This window comes from Salmo salar, chromosome 20 (genome assembly GCF_965601325.2).
Source record: "Salmo salar chromosome 20, fSalSal1, whole genome shotgun sequence".
Lineage (NCBI taxonomy): Eukaryota > Metazoa > Chordata > Actinopteri > Salmoniformes > Salmonidae > Salmo > Salmo salar.
The window spans coordinates 59216818-59235779 of NC_138310.1; the positions used below are offsets into that span (position 1 = coordinate 59216818).

Here is an 18962-nt window from a genome sequence, read left to right on the forward strand (position 1 = left end):
TGGTGTTGCCTTTGATTGGAAGTCCTATATTAGTTGGGTGTGTTTGTGGGGAATTGTTGTGAGCACTGCTTTTTTGGGGTTTAGCCTGCTACACTGTCGTATCGTGAGTACTGTTTATTGTTTTTTCAGTGGATGCTTTACTCCCTTTTTTTAAATTAAAATATGAGCATCCATATTCCCGCTGCGCCTTGGTCCTCCTTTCAACAGCACGATGGATTATGTGACAATGTTGTGTTTTTTAAGTTGCTATAATTGACTATAGAAATATGTGGCATTTTGGCATCGTTTCTCTGTAGCCCAAAGATGATTTAAAACATTGCATTGTGTATTGTCACTGAGAATGTTATATGTAATATTAGGTATCTGATCTTTATAATTCACCAATTAAATATGGTGTTCCCTAGGCTGTTTTAGAACAATTCTGGTTTTATACAGTATTCAGAATTGGGGTGAAAATGTATGTTCTGCTGGCAGATGTTTGGATTGGTTCCCTGCAAACAAAAATGTGTTATTAGGAAGTCCCCGGAACGTCACAAAAATGTTGGTCAGGACGTTGTGTCATAGTCCCCTAGAGGTTTTGTTTAGTTCCCGGTTTATCCTGGGGGCTTCCCCGATGACTTTTTAGATTTCGTTTTAAATTCTAATTCATCTTTTCAATAATTTAATGATATTCTGATTGCATCTCTTCAGTTGTTTTATTCATTTTGGAAAGAGTAGGGTTAATACTGAAGCAAAAAATATCAGGATTTTTTTCTTTGGTGGTCTCTGGGTAGAAGAATCCATCTAGTTCAGCCAGCCATTGCCTAGGCCTTCAGATGCTGGGTGGCAGGTAGCCTAGCGGTTAAGAGTGTTGAGTCAGTAACCGATAGGTCGCTGATTGAAATCCTTGGGCTGGTAAGGTGCAAAAATCTCGTTAACCCCCGACAACAACTGCTCCCTGGGCGCTGATGATGTAGATTCAGAGGGGTTGGGTTAAATGCGAAAGACACAATTTGGTTGAATGCATTCAGTTGTGAACTAACTAGGTATCCCCTTTCCCTGCCATTCAACTGTATTAGAGCAAAATTGTGGAGTGAGAATGGAATGAACCAACCACATTTTGACTTGCAATGAGTGGTACTGTACAAAAAAAAGAACTGACTTTTCTAGGTACGTCACTACTGAGTGTGCAAGAGTAAAGAATCAGTGGCAATAGCAAGCAGTAATCTTCACATGCTAGTAGCTAGTCGCTAGCTGTGTTTTAATAGTGTGACGGTGGCGACGACAACTGCATCAGCATCAATTGTGATCAACTTCAAGGTGGATGATGTTGTAATCTTTTATATATATATAAAAGATCGAAATCGTCCCACACTATTCAACAGCCAGTGACAAATCAGAGCGCCAAATTTAAAACCACAAAATGTCATAATTCAAAGTTCTCAAACATAGGACTATTTTACACCATTTTATAGATACACTTCTCCTGAATCGAACCACGTTGTCCAATTTCCAAAAGGCTTTACAGCGAAAGCAAAACATTAGATTATGTTAGGAGAGTACATAGACACAAAAAACCACACAGCCATTTCCAAGCAACTAGCACGCATCACAAATACCCAAAACACAGCTAAATGCAGCACTAACCTTTGATGATCTTCATCAGATGACACTCCTAGGACATTATGTTATACAATACATGCATGTTTTGTTCAATCAAGTTCATATTTATATAAAAAAACTGCTTTTTACATTAGCATGTGATGTTCAGAACTAGCATACCCACCGAAAACTTCTGGTGAATTTACTAAATTACTCACGATAAATATTGACAAAATGCATAACAATTATTTTTTTAAATTATAGACACAGAACTCCTTTATGCAATCGCTATGTCCGATTTTAAAATAGCTTTTCGGCGAAAGCACATTTTGCAATATTCTGAGTACATAGCTCTGCCATCACGGCTAGCTAATTTGACACCCACCAAGTTTGGGACAACCTAAACTCAGAATTATTATTAGAAAAATTGGATTACCTTTGCTGTTCTTCGTCAGAATGCACTCCCAGGACTTCTACTTCAACAACAAATGTTGTTTTGGTTCCAAATAATCCATAGTTATATTCAAATAGCTCCGTTTTGTTCGTGCGTTCAGGTCACTATCCGAAGGGTGACGCGCGAGCGCATTTCGTGACAAAAGAATTCAAAATATTCCATTACCGTACTTCGAAGCATGTCAAACGCTGTTTAAAATCCATTTTTATGCAATTTTTCTCGTAAAATAGCGATAATATTCCAACCGGGGAACGTTGTATTCATTCAAAGGCTGAAAGAAAAAAATGGAGTAGTCTCGTGAACGCGCATCACAGTCTCACTGTCCCCAGGCTGACCACTAACAAATTCTGCTGCTGTTCTTTGCCCAGAGACAGCAGACACCCCATTCCACTTTCTGGCGGCTTTAGAGAGCCAATTGAAGCCTTAGAAAATGTCACGTTACAGCACAGATGCTGTAATTTTGATAGAGATAAACAGAAGAACAACAAATTGTCAGACAGGGCACTTCCTGTATGGAATCTTCTCAGGTTTTGGCCTGCCATATGAGTTCTGTTATACTCACAGACACCATTCAAACAGTTTTAGAAGCTTTAGGGTGTTTTCTATCCAAATGAAACAATTATATGCATATTCTAGTTTCTGGGCAGGAGTAGTAACCAGATTAAATCGGGTACATTTTTTATCCAGCCGTGAAAATACTGCCCCCTATCCCAAAGAAGTTAATCGTCATTTTACAGAGAAACTTCACTCTCACTCATCTTCAGTTCCAGATTTCAACCCTCAGTTTCTCTCATCTCATCCCACCTATCTCTGCTGGCCATCCCCTTCAAATTTTAGCTCATTAATTTTAGCTCATTAAGTGAAGCTATGTTGTCTGTTACTTTTCTGGATTTTTTGGTTTGATTCAATGTTGGCTATTGAAAAATCTTTGTTCCTTCTGAAGGCCTAGGTTGAATAGTCTCGGTTCGCCACTGCGTTTTTAGGACATTCTTGGGACATTGTGTCATTGTCCCCTGGATCTTTTGTCTAGTTCCCAGTTTTTCCCGGGGACTTCACTTGACGGTAGAAAAGAAACATTCTCCCCCCCAAAAAATAAATATAAATATCCAGTGCATGCATACCCTTGTTTCATTAGACATCACCCCTTGCTACTGTTGTCAAGCCCATCAAGTCCCTGATTTGTGAACCACTGATCCATTTACAGCTCTTTGCCTTTTGCAATGTTAGGGAAAACCCCCTACACAGTGCTTTTACCATACCATCTGTTTTCAACTAACATATTTGACATACTGTAAATGATTACATTGTGCATTTTCATTCATACAGTAATTACTATTCAAATATGTCCTCACCTGGGATTCGAACTCACAACCTCTTCCTGCATAGCATTCCGATATTCCTGCTATGCCACCGTGTCTGTCAATGACTGACTTCACTTCTATTCCTACACTTTACACTTCAAAGTAAATCTCAGCTCTGTTAAAAATACACTCAAGTAAAACTATTATACTTGTAGTGATTCTGGAGAACGATTAAAACCAAATAATATGCCCCACCAACATTAGACAACTATACTGAAAACCTAAACTCAAATAGCTGAAATAAGAAAATGAAATCAATAATAAGTGAATAGTCAGATTAACTGATTGTCAACCACCGGTCCTGGCAACCCACCTAAAGATGGCAACACACATTGCGTACACCTGTCAACCATCATTGCGCACACTTGCGCCCCATCGTTAAGCACACCTGGACTTCATCACCACCCTGATTTCTCTCCCTTCATATAGCCCTCAGCAGCCTCAGTCAAGATTGGATTTTGTTACATTCAGTATGAGTCTCCTGTTTTGTATTTTCTTCAAGTTTATTATTATTAAACTCAGCTTCTGCACCTGCTTTCTGACTCCCTGCATAAACGTTACAGAATACTGCCTCAGATATTATGGAAGCAGCAGAAGATTACACCATCTTCCAGACGGTTGAGGAACAGGGTCCTCTACTCCACCAACCCCACGACCGGCTGGCTCTACTGTGTACGACCATGAAGTAGGTTCTCCACTTGCTCGACACCACCTGCGAGGTTCTCCATACCACTGATGGAGGGCCTCCTACCATGGGCCGTCACAGTGAGCCAGTCCCCCAGCCTACCCAGCCATCCGTCCAGTTCTATTCCGCCTATCAGATGGGAGCCCCCACCACAGAGAGGTCAAAGGTTGCCACAGTAATTTCTCTGCAATCCGGACAGGCGTTGGCGTGGGCAACGGCCAACTCCAGCAGGGTGCTCAGACCGCTGCGGAGTACACCCTCACCTTTCGGACTGTAGTAGCCTCCAGCGGATGGAATGAACATGCGCTGCGCACTCTATTCTGCAACAACATATTCTTGGACGCTCTCATCGCGATGGCCGTTTATCTTAACTTTCTTCGGGTGCGCCGGTGTCGACCTGCCACTCAACTCCCTCCTTTGGCTGTCCTGAGGCAGAGCCTGAACCTATGGCAGTAGGGTTCGCTGGAGAGGCACCAGCTTCAGTGGTATCCGGTGCATTGTTTGCGGCCAAACCCTTGCTGGTTCCCATTTCACTGCTGGCTGTCCCTAGAGAACTTTATCGACCAGGCCGTTGCCTCCTCCCTGAACATAACTTCATACCCCCTCTCCTTTTCCTGTCCAATCTCTGGATATGTGAACATTGGGATCTGGCACAATTACAATTATGTCACAGCACCCCTCACAGTGGGATGCAAGCACCAGGAAAGCCTTCACTTCATCACCACCCATACACAGTCATCCTCAGCCCCCGTGGCTCCAACTTCATAACCCTACCATCTCCTAGTCAAAGATGAGAATCACCGCCTGGGGACCAGGATGCCAGACGACCTGTTTTACCACACCCTGTGGTTCCACGTCAGTGGAGGGTCCTGTGAGTGTCCTCCAGCCCATCAATTGGTCCTCCAGTACCGTTGGCCCCGTGTTTTGGGACGTAGATATGGACATCCGTCACGCTCTGGAAGGAACCTGCTCCTGCCACCTACCCTCCAGAGCGCATCTATGTCCCCACAGGGGTCAGAGATCGGTTGTTGACCTGGGTACACACATTCCTCACTGCTGGACACCCAGGCATGACCCCGCACCATCTAATCCCTCTCCGATAAATACTGGTGGACCACTTTGGCACAGGACGTCACCCACTATGTCAACTCATGTTCGTTATGCATTCAATGACCTTCCGGAGGACATCATTTCCGTCTATGGTCCCCAATTCACGTAGCGGGTCTGGAAAGCCTTTATGGAGAAGCTGGGGGCCACGGTCAGCCTCACATCCAGGTACCGGCCTCAGTCTAACAGGCAGGTGGAGAAGACAAACCAAGATCTGGGGAGGTTGCTGAAGAATCACTGCCAGGACCGGTAGGGTCAGATGCCCCAGTTATTTCCCTGGGTGGATTACGCACAGACTCCCTTCCATTGCGTTCTGGGATATCAGCTGACCTTGGCTCCGAGGACTCTGAGCCAGACCGCGGCCCCTGCAGTTGACGAGTGGTTCCGGCAAGCAGAGGTGTAGAACTCTGCTCACATGAGGCTCCAGCCTGCCGTCAGAAGGATCTGGTGGACCGCCACCGCAGTGAGGCTCCCGTGTTCCATCGCATCTGGCTCTCCACCAGGAACCTCCCTCTCCGCCTGCCCTGCCGGAAGCTGAGCCCCCGGTTTCTGGGCCCCTTCAAGGTCCTCCGGAGGGTCAATGAGGTAACCTATTGTTTAGAACTCTCCACCAACTGCCTGTCTCACCCTGCTTTCATGTTTCCCTCAGGCCGGTGGTTACTGGTCCCCTGGCTGACGCCGTCCCCTGCAACACCCCTCCGCCTCCCCTGGACATCGAGCTGACATCGAGCCTATGTTGTTAAGCCCTTCCTGGACTCCTGATGTCGTGGAGGTTGGCTCCAGTACCTGGTAGACTGGGTGGGGTACGGTCCTGAGGAGCGCTCTTGCGTCCACATCCTGGACCCCAACATCATCCGGGATTTCCATCTCTGCTGTCCAGACCGGCCTGCTCCTCGCCCTAGGGTCCACGGTCAGCTTCACATCCCTCCGGTGCTCGACATCGCCGGTCTACTAGCCACCGGTGCTGGCAACAATCATTGCGCACACCTGCTCCCAATCGTTAAGCACATCTGGACATCATCACCTCCCTGATTACTCTCCCTTCATATAGCCCTCATCAGGCATTTTTGGTTTTGGTTACGTTCAGTACACTTCTCCTGTTTTGTACTTTTTTCTTGTTTATTATTATTAAACTCACATTCTGTACCCGCTTCCTGACTCTCCGGGTATACGTTATACTGATAACTAAAATGACTTTGGAGCTGGCACTGTTTTGCTGCGCAGAGATGTATTATAGGTAATGAATGTGCAGAGGGGGGACTTCTGAAATTCAACAGATTTTGTGGCAAGCAGAAACATCAGTATACCCCAAGTTCAAGTGCCAGGTGGGGTCATGATGAAAAGTCAGTTCTAAGTAATCCTGTCAAAGATTTTAAAACTATTTTTAGCTGACCAGCGTAACACTTACCTGAACGCCCATACCATTGATTTTATAATGGTTTGGGACACCTGGGACCATCTCGTGGCAAAAAAACCTCAAGGGGAACATGACAACTTCCCAAGAACGTCTTAAATATACTCAGGGACATCCCACGGACAATCCAGGAACTAGAACTCCAGGGTACCCTTTCACAACATCCCAAAAACGTCCCCGGGACGGGACAGTGCCCACAAAACTCATCAAAAAGCTAAGGACCCTGGGACTAAACACCTCCCTCTGAAACTGGACTTCCTGACGGGCCGGCCCCAGGTGGTAAAGGTAGGAAATAATACATCTGCCACACTGATCCTCAATACGGGCCCCTCAGGGGTGTGTGCTCAGTCCCCTCCTGTACTCCCTGTTCACTTGCGACTGCACGGCCATTAACGACTCCAACACCATCAAGTTTGACGATGACACAACAGTGGTAGGCCTGATCACAGACAACAATGAGACAGCCTATAGGGAGGAGGTCCCACCTAGTCAACAGCCAGTGGAATCGTGTGGCGCGAAATACAAATACCTCATAAATGCTATAACTTCAATTTCTCAAACATATTACTATTTTACACCATTTTAAAGACAAGAATCTCGTTAATCTAACCACACTGTACGATTTCAAAAAGGCTTTACAGCGAAAGCAAAACATTAGATTATGTCAGGAGAGTACCCTGCCAAAAATAATCACACAGCCATTTTCAAAGCATGCATATATGTCACAAAAACCAAAACCACAGCTAAATGCAGCACTAACCTTTGATGATCTTCATCAGATGACACTCCTAGGACATTATGTTATACAATACATGCATGTTTTGTTCAATCAAGTTCATATTTATATCAAAAAACAGCTTTTTACATTAGCATGTGATGTTCAGAACTAGCATACCCACCACAAACTTCCGGTTAATTTACTTAATTACTCACGATTAACGTTCACAAAATACATAACAATTATTTTAAGAATTATAGATACAGAACTCCTTTATGCAATCGCGGTGTCAGATTTTAAAATAGCTTTTCGGCGAAAGTACATTTTGCAATATTCTGAGTAGATAGCTCTGCCATCACGGCTAGCTAATTTGACACCCACCAAGTTTGGCCCTCACCAAACTCAGATTTACTATAAGAAAAATTGGATTACCTTTGCTGTTCTTTGTCAGAATGCACTCCCAGGACTTCTACTTCAACAACAAATGTTGTTTTGGTTAGAAATAATCCATAGTTATATTGAAATAGCTCCGTTTTGTTCGTGCGTTGAGGTCACTATCCGAAGGGTGCATTTCGTGACAAAAAAATTCTAAATATTTCATTACCGTACTTAGAAGCATGTCAAACGCTGTTTAAAATACATTTTTATGCTATTTTTCTCGTAAAATAGCGATAATATTCCAACCGGGCGACGTTATATTCATTCATAGACTGAAAGAAAAACATGGAGTCCTCTCGTGGATGCGCACTCCAGTGTCATTGTTCCCTGCCTGACCACTCACAAAACTCCTGCTGTTTTTCGCCCAGAAACTACAGAGACGTCATTCCACTTTCTGGCGCCTTCTGAGAGCCAATGGAAGCCTTAGAAAATGTAACGTTACAGCAGAGATACTGTATTATTGATAGAGATGCCCTAGAAGGAGAACGAATTGTCAGACAGGGCACTTCCTGTATGGAATCTTCTCAGGTTTTGGCCTGCCATATGAGTTCTGTTATACTCACAGACACCATTCAAACAGTTTTAGAAACTTTAGAGTGTTTTCTATCCAAAGCCAATAATTATATGCATATTCTAGTTACTGGGCAGGAGTAGTAACCAGATTAAATCGGGTACGTTTTTTATCCGGCCGTGTAAATACTGCCCCCTATCCCCAACAGGTTAACCACTCATTGTGTAAATTTGATAACGTTCAAAAACTCAAGTCCTTTTGTTCACCCGACCTAGAACACCTCACAATCAAATGCCGACCATATTACCTACCAAGAGAATTCTCGTCAATTATAGTCACAGCCGTGTATATTCCCCCTCAAGGCAATACCCCAACAGCCCTCAAGGAACTACACCTGACTTTGTGCAAACTGGAAACCACATATCCTGAGGTTGAATTTATTGTAGCGGGTGATTTTAACAAAGCACATTGACTGTAGAACTCGCTCTGCTAAAACCCTCGACCTACAAGGGCCTCCCCTGCCCTTCCTTCGGCAAATCAGATCAGAACTCCATTTTGCTCATCCCTTTCTATAGGCAGAAACTCAAACAGGAAGTACCCATGCTAAGGTCTATTCAACGCTGGTCTGACCAATCAGAATCCATGCTTCAAGATGGTTTTGATTACGGGGACTGGGTTATGTTCCGGGTAGCCTCTGAGAAAAACCTTTACGTATACACGGACATGGTGACTGAGTTCATCAGGAAGTGTATAGAGGATGTTGTTCCCTCTGAGACTATTAAAACCTACCCAACCCAGAAACTGTGAATAGATGGCATGATTCGCACAAAACTGAAGCGGGAAACACCGCATTTAACCATGGCAAGGTGACTGGGATTATGGTCGAATACAAACAGTGTAGTTATTCCCTCCGTAAAGCAACCAACAGGCAAAATGTCAGTACAGAGACAAAGTCGCAATTCAATGGCTCAGACACAAGACGTATGTGGCAGGGTCTACAGACAATCATGGATTACAAAGGGACAACCAGCCATGTCGCGGACACCGACATCTTGCTACGGGACAAGCTGAACACCTTCTTCACCCGCTTTGAGGATAACACAGTGCCACCGACACGGTCCGCTCCCAAGGACTGTGGCTCTCATTCTCCGTGGCCAACATGAGTAAGACATTTAAGCATGTTAATTCTCTCAAGGCTGCCCAGCCCAGATGCACAGACCAGCTGACTGGAGTGTATACGGACATATTCAATCTCTCCCTATCCCAGTGCTGTCCCCACTTGCTTCAAGAAGTCCACAATTGTTCCTGTACCAAAGGAAGGTGACTGAATTAAAAATGACTATCGCCCCATAGCACCCACTTCTGTCATCATGAAGTGCTTTGAGAGGCTAGTTAAGGATCATATCACCTCTACCTTACCTGACACCCTATACACATTTCAATTTGCATACCGCCCCAATGCATCCACAGACAATGCAATCGCCATCGCACTGCACACTGCCATATCACATCTGGACAAGAGGAATACCTACGTAAGAATGCTGTTCATTGACAATAGCTCAGCCTTCAACACCATAGTACCCTCAAAGCTCATCATTAAGCTCGCAGGCCTGGGTCTGAACCCCGCCCTGTGTAACTGGGTCCTGCACTTCCTGACGGGCTGCCCCCAGGAGGTGAAGATAGGAAACAACACCTCCACTTCGCTGATCCAGGGGCCCCACAAGGGTGTCTGATCAGCCCCCTCCTGTACTCCCTGTTCACCCATGACTGCGGGGAAACAGAGGCCTCCAACTCAATCATCAAGTTTGCAGACGACACAGTAGCAGGCCTGAGTACCAACAATGACGAGACAACCTATAGGGAGGTGAGGGCCCTACCAGGAAAATAACCTTTCCCTCAACGTCAACAAAACGAAGGAGCTGATTGTGAACTTCAGGAAACAGCAGAGGGAGCATGCCCCTATGCACATCGACCGGACCACAGTGGAGAAGGTGAAAAACTTGAAATTCCTCGGCGTACACATCACCGACAATCTCAAATGGTCCACCCACACAAACAGTGTGGTGAAGAAAGCGCAACAGTGCCTCTTCAACCTTAGGAGGCTGAAGAACTTTGGCTTGGCCCCTAAGACCCTTACACATTTTTACAGATGCACAATTGAGAGCATCCTGTCGGGCTGTATCACTGCCTGGTATGGCAACTCATTTATATATTTATTTACAGAGGCAAATATCAGAAGAAAATCCAACCAGACATTTTTTTTTGAAGTCCCAGGCTCTTATTATGGAAACCTATTGTTTCTGTGTAAATCTGTCTCCCAGGTTGCAATTTATATGGCTTCCACTAGATGTCAACAGTCTTTATTCAAGGTTTCAGGCTTGTTTTTTGAAAAACGAACAAGTATTTGGAGTTTTGGTGAGAAGAGCACCGGAACAATAGTCTTTCGGTGCACGAGGGAGAGGGCTTACTAATTTTCCTTTCCAATTGAACATACTACTTTCCGTATATTATTGTTTATTTACATTTTAGTGTACCTGAGGATTAAATAGAAACGTTGTTTGACTTGTTTAGCAGTAGCTTTTTGGGCTCCTTTGTCTGCATGTTGAACAAGTGGATTACTGAAATCGATGGCGCCAATTAAACTGAAGTATTTTATCTCACAAAACGACCATTCATATTGTAGCTGGGACCCTTGGGATTGCAAACAGAGGCAGATCTTCAAAAGTAAGTGATTTATTTAATCGCAATTGTGATTTTATGAAGCCTGTGCTGGTTGAAAAATATGTTGTGGGGCACCATCCTCAGACACTCGCATGGTATGCTTTCGCCGTAAAGCCTATTTGAAATCGGACAACGCAGTTAGATTAACAATAATTTAACCTGTTGGGTCTAGGGGGCAGCATTTGCACGTCTGGATAAAAAAAATGTACCCGATTTAATCTGGTTACTAATCCTACCCAGTAACTAGAATATGCATATACTTATTATATATGGATAGAAAACACTCTAAAGTTTCCAAAACTGTTTGAATGGTGTCTGTGAGTATAACAGAACTCATTTGGCAGGCAAAACCCTGAGACATTTTCTGACAGGAAGTGGATACCTGATGTGTTGTATTGACTTTAAACCTATCCCATTGAAAAACACAGGGGTTTAGGAATATTTTGGCACTTCCTATTGCTTCCACTAGATGTCACCAGCCTTTACAAAGTGTTTTGAGTCTTCTGGAGGGAGATCTGACCGAACAAGAGCCATGGAACGATGATGGCCCATTAGACACCTTGCGCGCGAGTTCATGTTGGGTACCCTCGTTCCAATACGTTATAAAAGAGTATGCATTCGTCCACCTTGAATATTATTCATGTTCTGGTTAAAAAAGGCCCTAATGATTTATGCTATACAACGTTTGACATGTTTGAACGAACGGAAATATATTTTTTCCCCTCGTTCATGACGAGAAGTCCGGCTGGCTTACATCATGTGCTAACGAGACGGAGATTTTTGGACATAAATGATGAGCTTTTTTTAACAAAACTACATTCGTTATGGACCTGTGATACCTGGAAGTGACATCTGATGAAGAGAATCAAAGGTAATGGATTATTTACATAGTATTTTCGATTTTAGATCTCCCCAACATGACGTCTAGTCTGTATCGCAACGCGTATTTTTCTGGGCGCAGTGCTCAGATTATTGCAAAGTGTGATTTCCCAGTAAGGTTATTTTTAAATCTGGCAAGTTGATTGCGTTCAAGAGATGTAAATCTATAATTCTTTAAATGACAATATAATATTTTACCAATGTTTTCTAATTTTAATTATTTAATTTGTTACGCTGACTTGACTGCCGGTTATTGGAGGGAAACGATTTCCTCAACATCAATGCCATAGTAAAACGCTGTTTTTCGATATAAATATGAACTTGATAGAACTAAAAATGCATGCATTGTCTAACATAATGTCCTAGGAGTGTCATCTGATGGAGATTGTAAAAGGTTAGTGCATAATTTTAGCTGGTTTTATGGTTTTGGTGACCCTGTCTTTGACTTGACAAAACATTACACACAACTCTTGTAAATGTACTGTCCTAACATACTCTAAATTTATGCTTTCGCCGTAAAACCTTTTTGAAATCGTAAAACGTGGTTAGATTAAGGAGATGTTTATCTTTCAAATGGTGTAACATAGTTGTATTTTTGAAAAATTTGAATTTTGACATTTATTTGGATTCAAATTTGCCGCTCTTGAAATGCACCTGCTGTTGATGGAGTGCACCACGGGTGGCACGCTAGCGTCCCACCTAGCCCCAAGAGGTTAAGCTTTTAAATGATATAAGATACTTGCATGTTCATGAATGTTTAATATTACGATTATTTATTTGAATTGCGCGCCCTCCAATTTCACCGGATGTTGTCGGCTGGTGTCCCACTAGGTCCTATTCCTAAGAATTGTTGACTTGCATAAAGCTGGAAAGGGTTACAAAGTATCTCTAAAAGCCTTGATGTTCATCAGTCTACGGTAAGACAAATTGTCTATAAATGGAGAAAGTTCAGCACTGTTGGTACTCTCCCTAGGAGTGGTTCCCCTGCAAAGATGACTGCAAGAGCACAGCGCAGAATGCTCAATGAGGTTAAGAAGAATCCTGGAGTGTCAGCTAAAGACTTACAGAAATCTCTGGAACATGCTAACATCGCTGTTGATGAGTCTACGATAAGTAAAACACAAAAAAAGAATGGGGTTCATGGGACGACACCACGGAAGAAGCCACTGCTGTCCAAAAAAAAACGTTGCTGCCCGTCTGAAGTTTGCAAAAGAGCACCTGGATGTTCCACAACACTACTGGCAACATATTCTGTGGACAGATGAAACTTAGTTGTGTTGTTTGGAAGGAACATATAACACTATGTGTGGATAAAAAAACCACAACACATCAACATAAAAACCTGATCCCAACTGTAAAGTATGGTGGAGGGAGCATCATGGTTTGGGGCTGCTTTTCTGCCTCAGGGCCTGGACAGCTTGCTATCATCGACGGGAAAAAGTTTATCAAGACATTTTGCAGGAGAATCTTAGGCTATCTGTCTGCCAATTGAAGCTCAACAAAAGTAGGGTGAATGCAACAGGACAACAACCCAAAACACAGAAGTAAATCAACAACAGAATGGCTTCAACAGAAGAAAAATACGCTTTCTGGAGTGGCCCAGTCAGAGTCCTGACCTCAACCCGATTGAGATGCTGTGGCATGACCTCAAGAGAGCGGTTCACACTAGACATCCCAAGAATATTACTAAATTGAAACTGTTTTGTAAAGAGGAATGCTTCAAAATTCCTCCTGACCGTTGTGCCGGTCTGATCCGCAAATACAGAAAACGTTTGGTTGAGGTCAACCAGTTATTAAATGCAAGGTTTCACATACTTTTTCTATCCTGCACTGTAAAGACGTGAAAACGTATCTTTTTTTGTGTTATTAGTTTAAGCAGACTGTGTTTGTCTATTGTTGTGACTTTGACAATCAGATCAAATTGTATGGCCAATTTATGCAGAATTCCAGGTAATTCCAAAGGGTTCACATACTTTTTCTTGCCACTGTATTTCTTTATTCCAATCTTTTACTTTTAGATTTGTGAGCATTGTGAATTGTTAGAGACTACTGCACTGTTGGAGCTAGGAACACAAGCATTTCGGTACATACGCAATAACATCTGCTAAATATGTGTATGTGACCAATGCAATTTGATTTGATTTGATTTGAATGTCAAATAGCATGTTTGTTAACAGCTAAAATGATTTGAGTCTTGGAGGCGTGCTTTGATGTGGGTGTTTCTTTTTTGTGTCTTTGCAAGTGGGAAGTGTTTGTACATGCAAAACACTAACATAGTTACAGTCACAGGATGACATTTATTTTCTGAGTCTTGTCCTGGAAGCAGAATTGAGCTATTTCCACTTAGATAGGCCAGCTGCAAAGTCAAAATTGGCTATATTGTGTTAATTCAGGAATAACTATTTGCTTATTGGTCTTAATTTAGGGTTAGGCATTAGTGTTAGCAGTGTGGTTAAGGTTGTTTAAAATCAGTTTGTGGCTGTGCCAGCTAGTGAACACTGCAGAGCTGCCTCCAGATCAAGATTCATGACGAAAACGCTAACCTGCATTAAAGTCACCACTCTAGATAATTTGAAAACAAATCTAACCAGCTCTGCTAGGGTGACTAAAATGGTCAGAGTCAGTTCTCTCATTTGTGTCACTATGACTTATCTTGTTCATCTTCCAAATGTTATAAAAGGAATGGCCAATCCTCCTCCTGGTTAGACACTGGGTAACCTAACATGTACTGTAGGCTTTTTGAACAACAATATGCAACAACATGCAAAGCTACTCTGTCAAGTGTGCTTTATTCTTAATACTCTCAGAAAATAAATGATGTCAATAATGTTTGTGGGGAAAATACTGTCAAATAATTTATATTATTTTAGGTTACTGAGTTCTGATAACGCATCTATGTTCTTAACCAGCCCTCCTCAGTGTATCTCAAAATAAGTGGATATTAACGACCACTTGAATAAAAATCATTATTTCATTGACGCTATAACAACAATATGCATGTAACTAGAAAGTATGGTTGAATGTAGGCTACACATTTGGAGTGATAAATTGAATAAACAAGATAAAAGAATACTGAGCAGAAATATCCCATTCTGATTTTCAATTCAATTGAATCACTACACACATTTTTCTCCAATTGGAATATATATTCTATGTACATTTTCTGCCAAAATTATTGTCTATATAAATATTCTGACAATTAGAAATTATGTATTTTTAATGTCTTATAGGTTATGTTTAGCTTCAAGCAGTAACTATAAGAGAAACAGAGCAACTCCCAAATATGAGAGACTAACCTCCAAATAGGCAAAGTCAGATGATTTACACTTGTGATTGGACAAACTTGAATCTTGAGTTGGATTGACATATTGACTTGCCAACCATTGATTGTAGCTTTGCTGGCCCTTCCCTCTGTGATGAAGAAGTGGTAGTGTTATCATTCTTTCAATTAGGCTCAGAGGATGAAAACTAGCTTCTATACAGCGCTACATTTTGCAGTATCGCGGGCAACGGAAGTCCAACATTCGTTAACAGACACCTCAAACTAGTTTTAGCTATTTTATTTCAGGGCCAGGGTAGCTATATTTGTTTTGCAACAGTATTTGTTATGTAACAACAGTATCACATAAAAGTGAAAGAAAATGTTTGTCAGTTGTCTGAATTGAGTTTCTTGTTAAAGTTACATATTTTGTAGTCATTCACCTGTATTCAGTCACCCCTGGGGGAATTAGCGTTGAATGGATAGATCCTCCAACAATGACTTAATTATTTATATAAAATGCTCACCTACCATGCATGGCTATCAAGTTCACCAAGTTTGAAAGTGTAAGTTTGTCTTGAGGGGGCAGTGCGGCTTTAAGAAAGTAAGTTTATTGGGAATGTCAAATAACATGTTAGTTAACAGCCAGAGAGACGTGTATTGGAGGCGTGCTTTTATGTGGGTGTGTCTTGTGTATAACTTGAAAACTAGTCTAACCAGCTCTGCTATGGTGTCTAAAATGGTCGGAGTGAGGTGTTCTCTCATTTGTGTCAACCTGACTTAATGTAATATGTGTAAAAAAAATGTCTGAGCAGTTTCTTTCGTTCTGGTCCTGACGAGAGAAAAAAAAACTGTTGGGAAAACTTCCATCGAGACCAGATAGAAAGCTTTCAGCACCTGTGCTCAACTTCTCTTTCATCTGTTTCTTAAATCTGCCCCAGAGTAGATTTGAAAGGCCTATGAAAAATGTTCCAACTGTACCCACTATTTCATCGGTGTACTATCGCATATCAAATCAAATTGTATTTGTCACATGGTGTAGACCCTACTGTGTATTGCTTACTTACAAGCCCTTAACTAACAATGCAGTTCAAGAAATAAAGTTAAGAAAATATTTCCTAAATAAACTAAAGTAAAAAATAAAAAGTAATACAATAAAATAACAATAACGAGGCTATATACGGGGGTACCGGTCCCTAGTCAATGTGCGTGGGTACAGGTTAGTCGAGGTAATTTGTACATGTAGGTAGGGGTAAAGTGACTGTGCATAGATAATAAACAGCGAGTAGCAGCAGTGTAAAATCAAAGGGGGTGGGGTGTCTTATGGCTTGGGGGTGAAGGTGTTAAGGAGCCTTTTGGAGCTAAACTTGACACTTGCTGTGCGGTAGCAGAGAAAACAGTCTATGACTTGGATGACTTGAGTCTTTGAATCTGATCTGCCAGCCACTTTTAAATCCTATTGTGTATGGATTTAGGATGGCTGAAATCAGACAGGCTTATAAAAACATACTACCAGTGGTCTGTATCCTAAAACATAAGCTAAACATTAGTGTGACCTTTTTTGTCCTGATTGTCAGATTTTTGTGATGTTGACTTGTGTGTTTTGTTGCTTATACAGTAGGTGCAATAATGAATGGAGGTGAGGATGTTCAAAATCAGACTTGTAAAACATTTGCTGATTTGTATAATATTTTCATTTACCTTTTATCCACTTGCTGATCTCCATTGACTACCTTTAAAGCAGGCCTTAAGACTCATCTCTATGAGCCTTCCATTCTTTCTAGACTTTGATCTTTTTTTTATGCACTTTGAGATTATTTTATAATGAAAAGAACTTTACAAATTTAATAAATTATTATTATAATATATAAGAAATAACAGAAGTTCATTACTTTGAATTCCTTACTTACATTTACAGTTTTGCCAAAGACTGCTTTATCGTACTATAAGGCCACAAGTCAAGACACAAACGCAGAAACAGGAGACAGATGGTTGACGCCCGAGCTCTTCTCCAGGTACGTCGACAGCGGCGGACAAACATCTGGGCCGAGGGTACGTTGACCTCCTGCTCTTCTTCTGGGAAGAGAGGAGGCTGATACCAGATTGAACACTCAAAGGGGAAGAGTCCTGTGGCTGAACAGGGAAGTGTGTTCCGGGCATACTCCACCCAGACCGGTTGTCGGCTCCAGGTATTGGGGTTGGTTGAGACCAGGCATCTTAGGGTGGTTTCCAGGTCCTGGTTAGCTCGCTCCGACTGGCCGTTGATTGGGGATGGAATCCAGAGGACAAGCTGGCCGACAACCCAATAAGGGTGCAGAATGCCTTCCAGAACAGAGACGAGAACTGAGGACCCCGGTTGGAGACCCTGTCCACCGGAAGATGTGCTGCACCATAAGCTGGGCCGTCTCTTTGGCAGAGGGTCGTTTGGGGAAAGGGATGAAGTGGGCGGCCTTGGAGAACCGATCCACTACCGTCAGAATGACAGTGTTACCATCAGATGGAGGGAGCCCAATGACAAAGTCCAGAGCGATATGGGACCAGGGACGATGAGGAGCAGGTAGTGGCTGAAGGAGGCCAGAAGGAGCTTGCCGTGGAGTCTTGTTCTGAGCACACAGTGAACGTGGCGACGAAGGCAGAGACGTCAGGAACCATTGTGGGCCACCAGAAACGTTGGCAGAGGAAGGCTAGGATACAACGGGAACCTGGATGACAGGTCAGCCTGGAGGAATGAGCCCATTCCAGGACACGGGACTGGACTGAGTTAGGGAAGAATAACCGGTTAGCCGGTCCCCCTTCAGGTTCAGGCTGGTAACGTTGTGCCTTGCGGACCAAGGTTTCAATACCCCAACCCACTGAAGCCGCAAGGCATGAGGTAGGGAGAATGGTTTTGGAGACCGAATGTGTGGCAGAGAAACTGTATAGGCGGGAGAGGGTGTCAGGCTTCACATTTTTGGACCATGGGCAGTAGGAAATGGTGAAGTTGAATATTGTAAACAATAAAGCCCACCGGGCCTGCCTGGAGTTAAGACCATTGGCTGTACGGAGATATTCCTAATTTTTATGGTCGGTCCAAACCAAGAATGGCTGCTCTGCTCCTTCCAGCCAGTGCCTCCACTGGCTAGAGCGGTGGAACTCACACTTCTTGGCTTTCGCAAACAATTGGTTCTCCAGGAGGCGCTGAAGGCGCCTCCAAAACAAAACAGGCTGTCGTTAAGGTAGACAAACACAAACGGTTTAGCATGTCCCAGAGAACATCGTTTACCAGAGCCTGGAAGACAGTTGGTGAGTCCAAATGGCATGACCTGCTACTCATAATGTCCGCTGGCTGTGTTGAATGCTGTCTTACACTCATCTCATTCACGTATCCCAGCCAGGCGGTAGGCATTGCGAAGGTCCAGCTTGGAAAATATGGTAGCCCACTGGAGACGTTCTTGATCGTAGTATCAGTCAGACCCCGGTAGTCAATGCATGGACGCAGGGTCTTGTTCTTCTTCTCTACAAAGAAAAACCCTGCGCCGGCAGGAGATGCAGACAGACAAATGCCTCCAGTAGCCAGAGACTCCTCTATGTACTCCTCCATGGCCTAGGTCTCTGGGCCAGATAGAGAATATAGCCAACCACGACGTGATGTGGTGCCTGGGAGGAGATCAATGGCACAATCATAAGGATGGTGCAGGAGAAGAGAAGTTGCACATGCCTTACTGAAGATCTCCAGGAAGTCATGGTACTCAGTGGGAACGGCAGAGACATTCAAGGCTTTGCTTACGTCCTGAAGGGGACATCTCAAAGACGGCTGTGCCGCTTTAAGGCAATGAGAATGACAAAACGGGCTCC

The 18962-nt window shown here is 43.1% G+C and overlaps 1 pseudogene; it reads right to left on the reverse strand.

The window, feature by feature from the left end:
- Positions 1–18708, reverse strand: part of LOC106580980 (olfactory receptor 11A1-like) — a 35144-nt pseudogene extending 16436 nt beyond the window's left edge.
- Between the last annotated feature and the right edge of the window lie 254 nt (positions 18709–18962).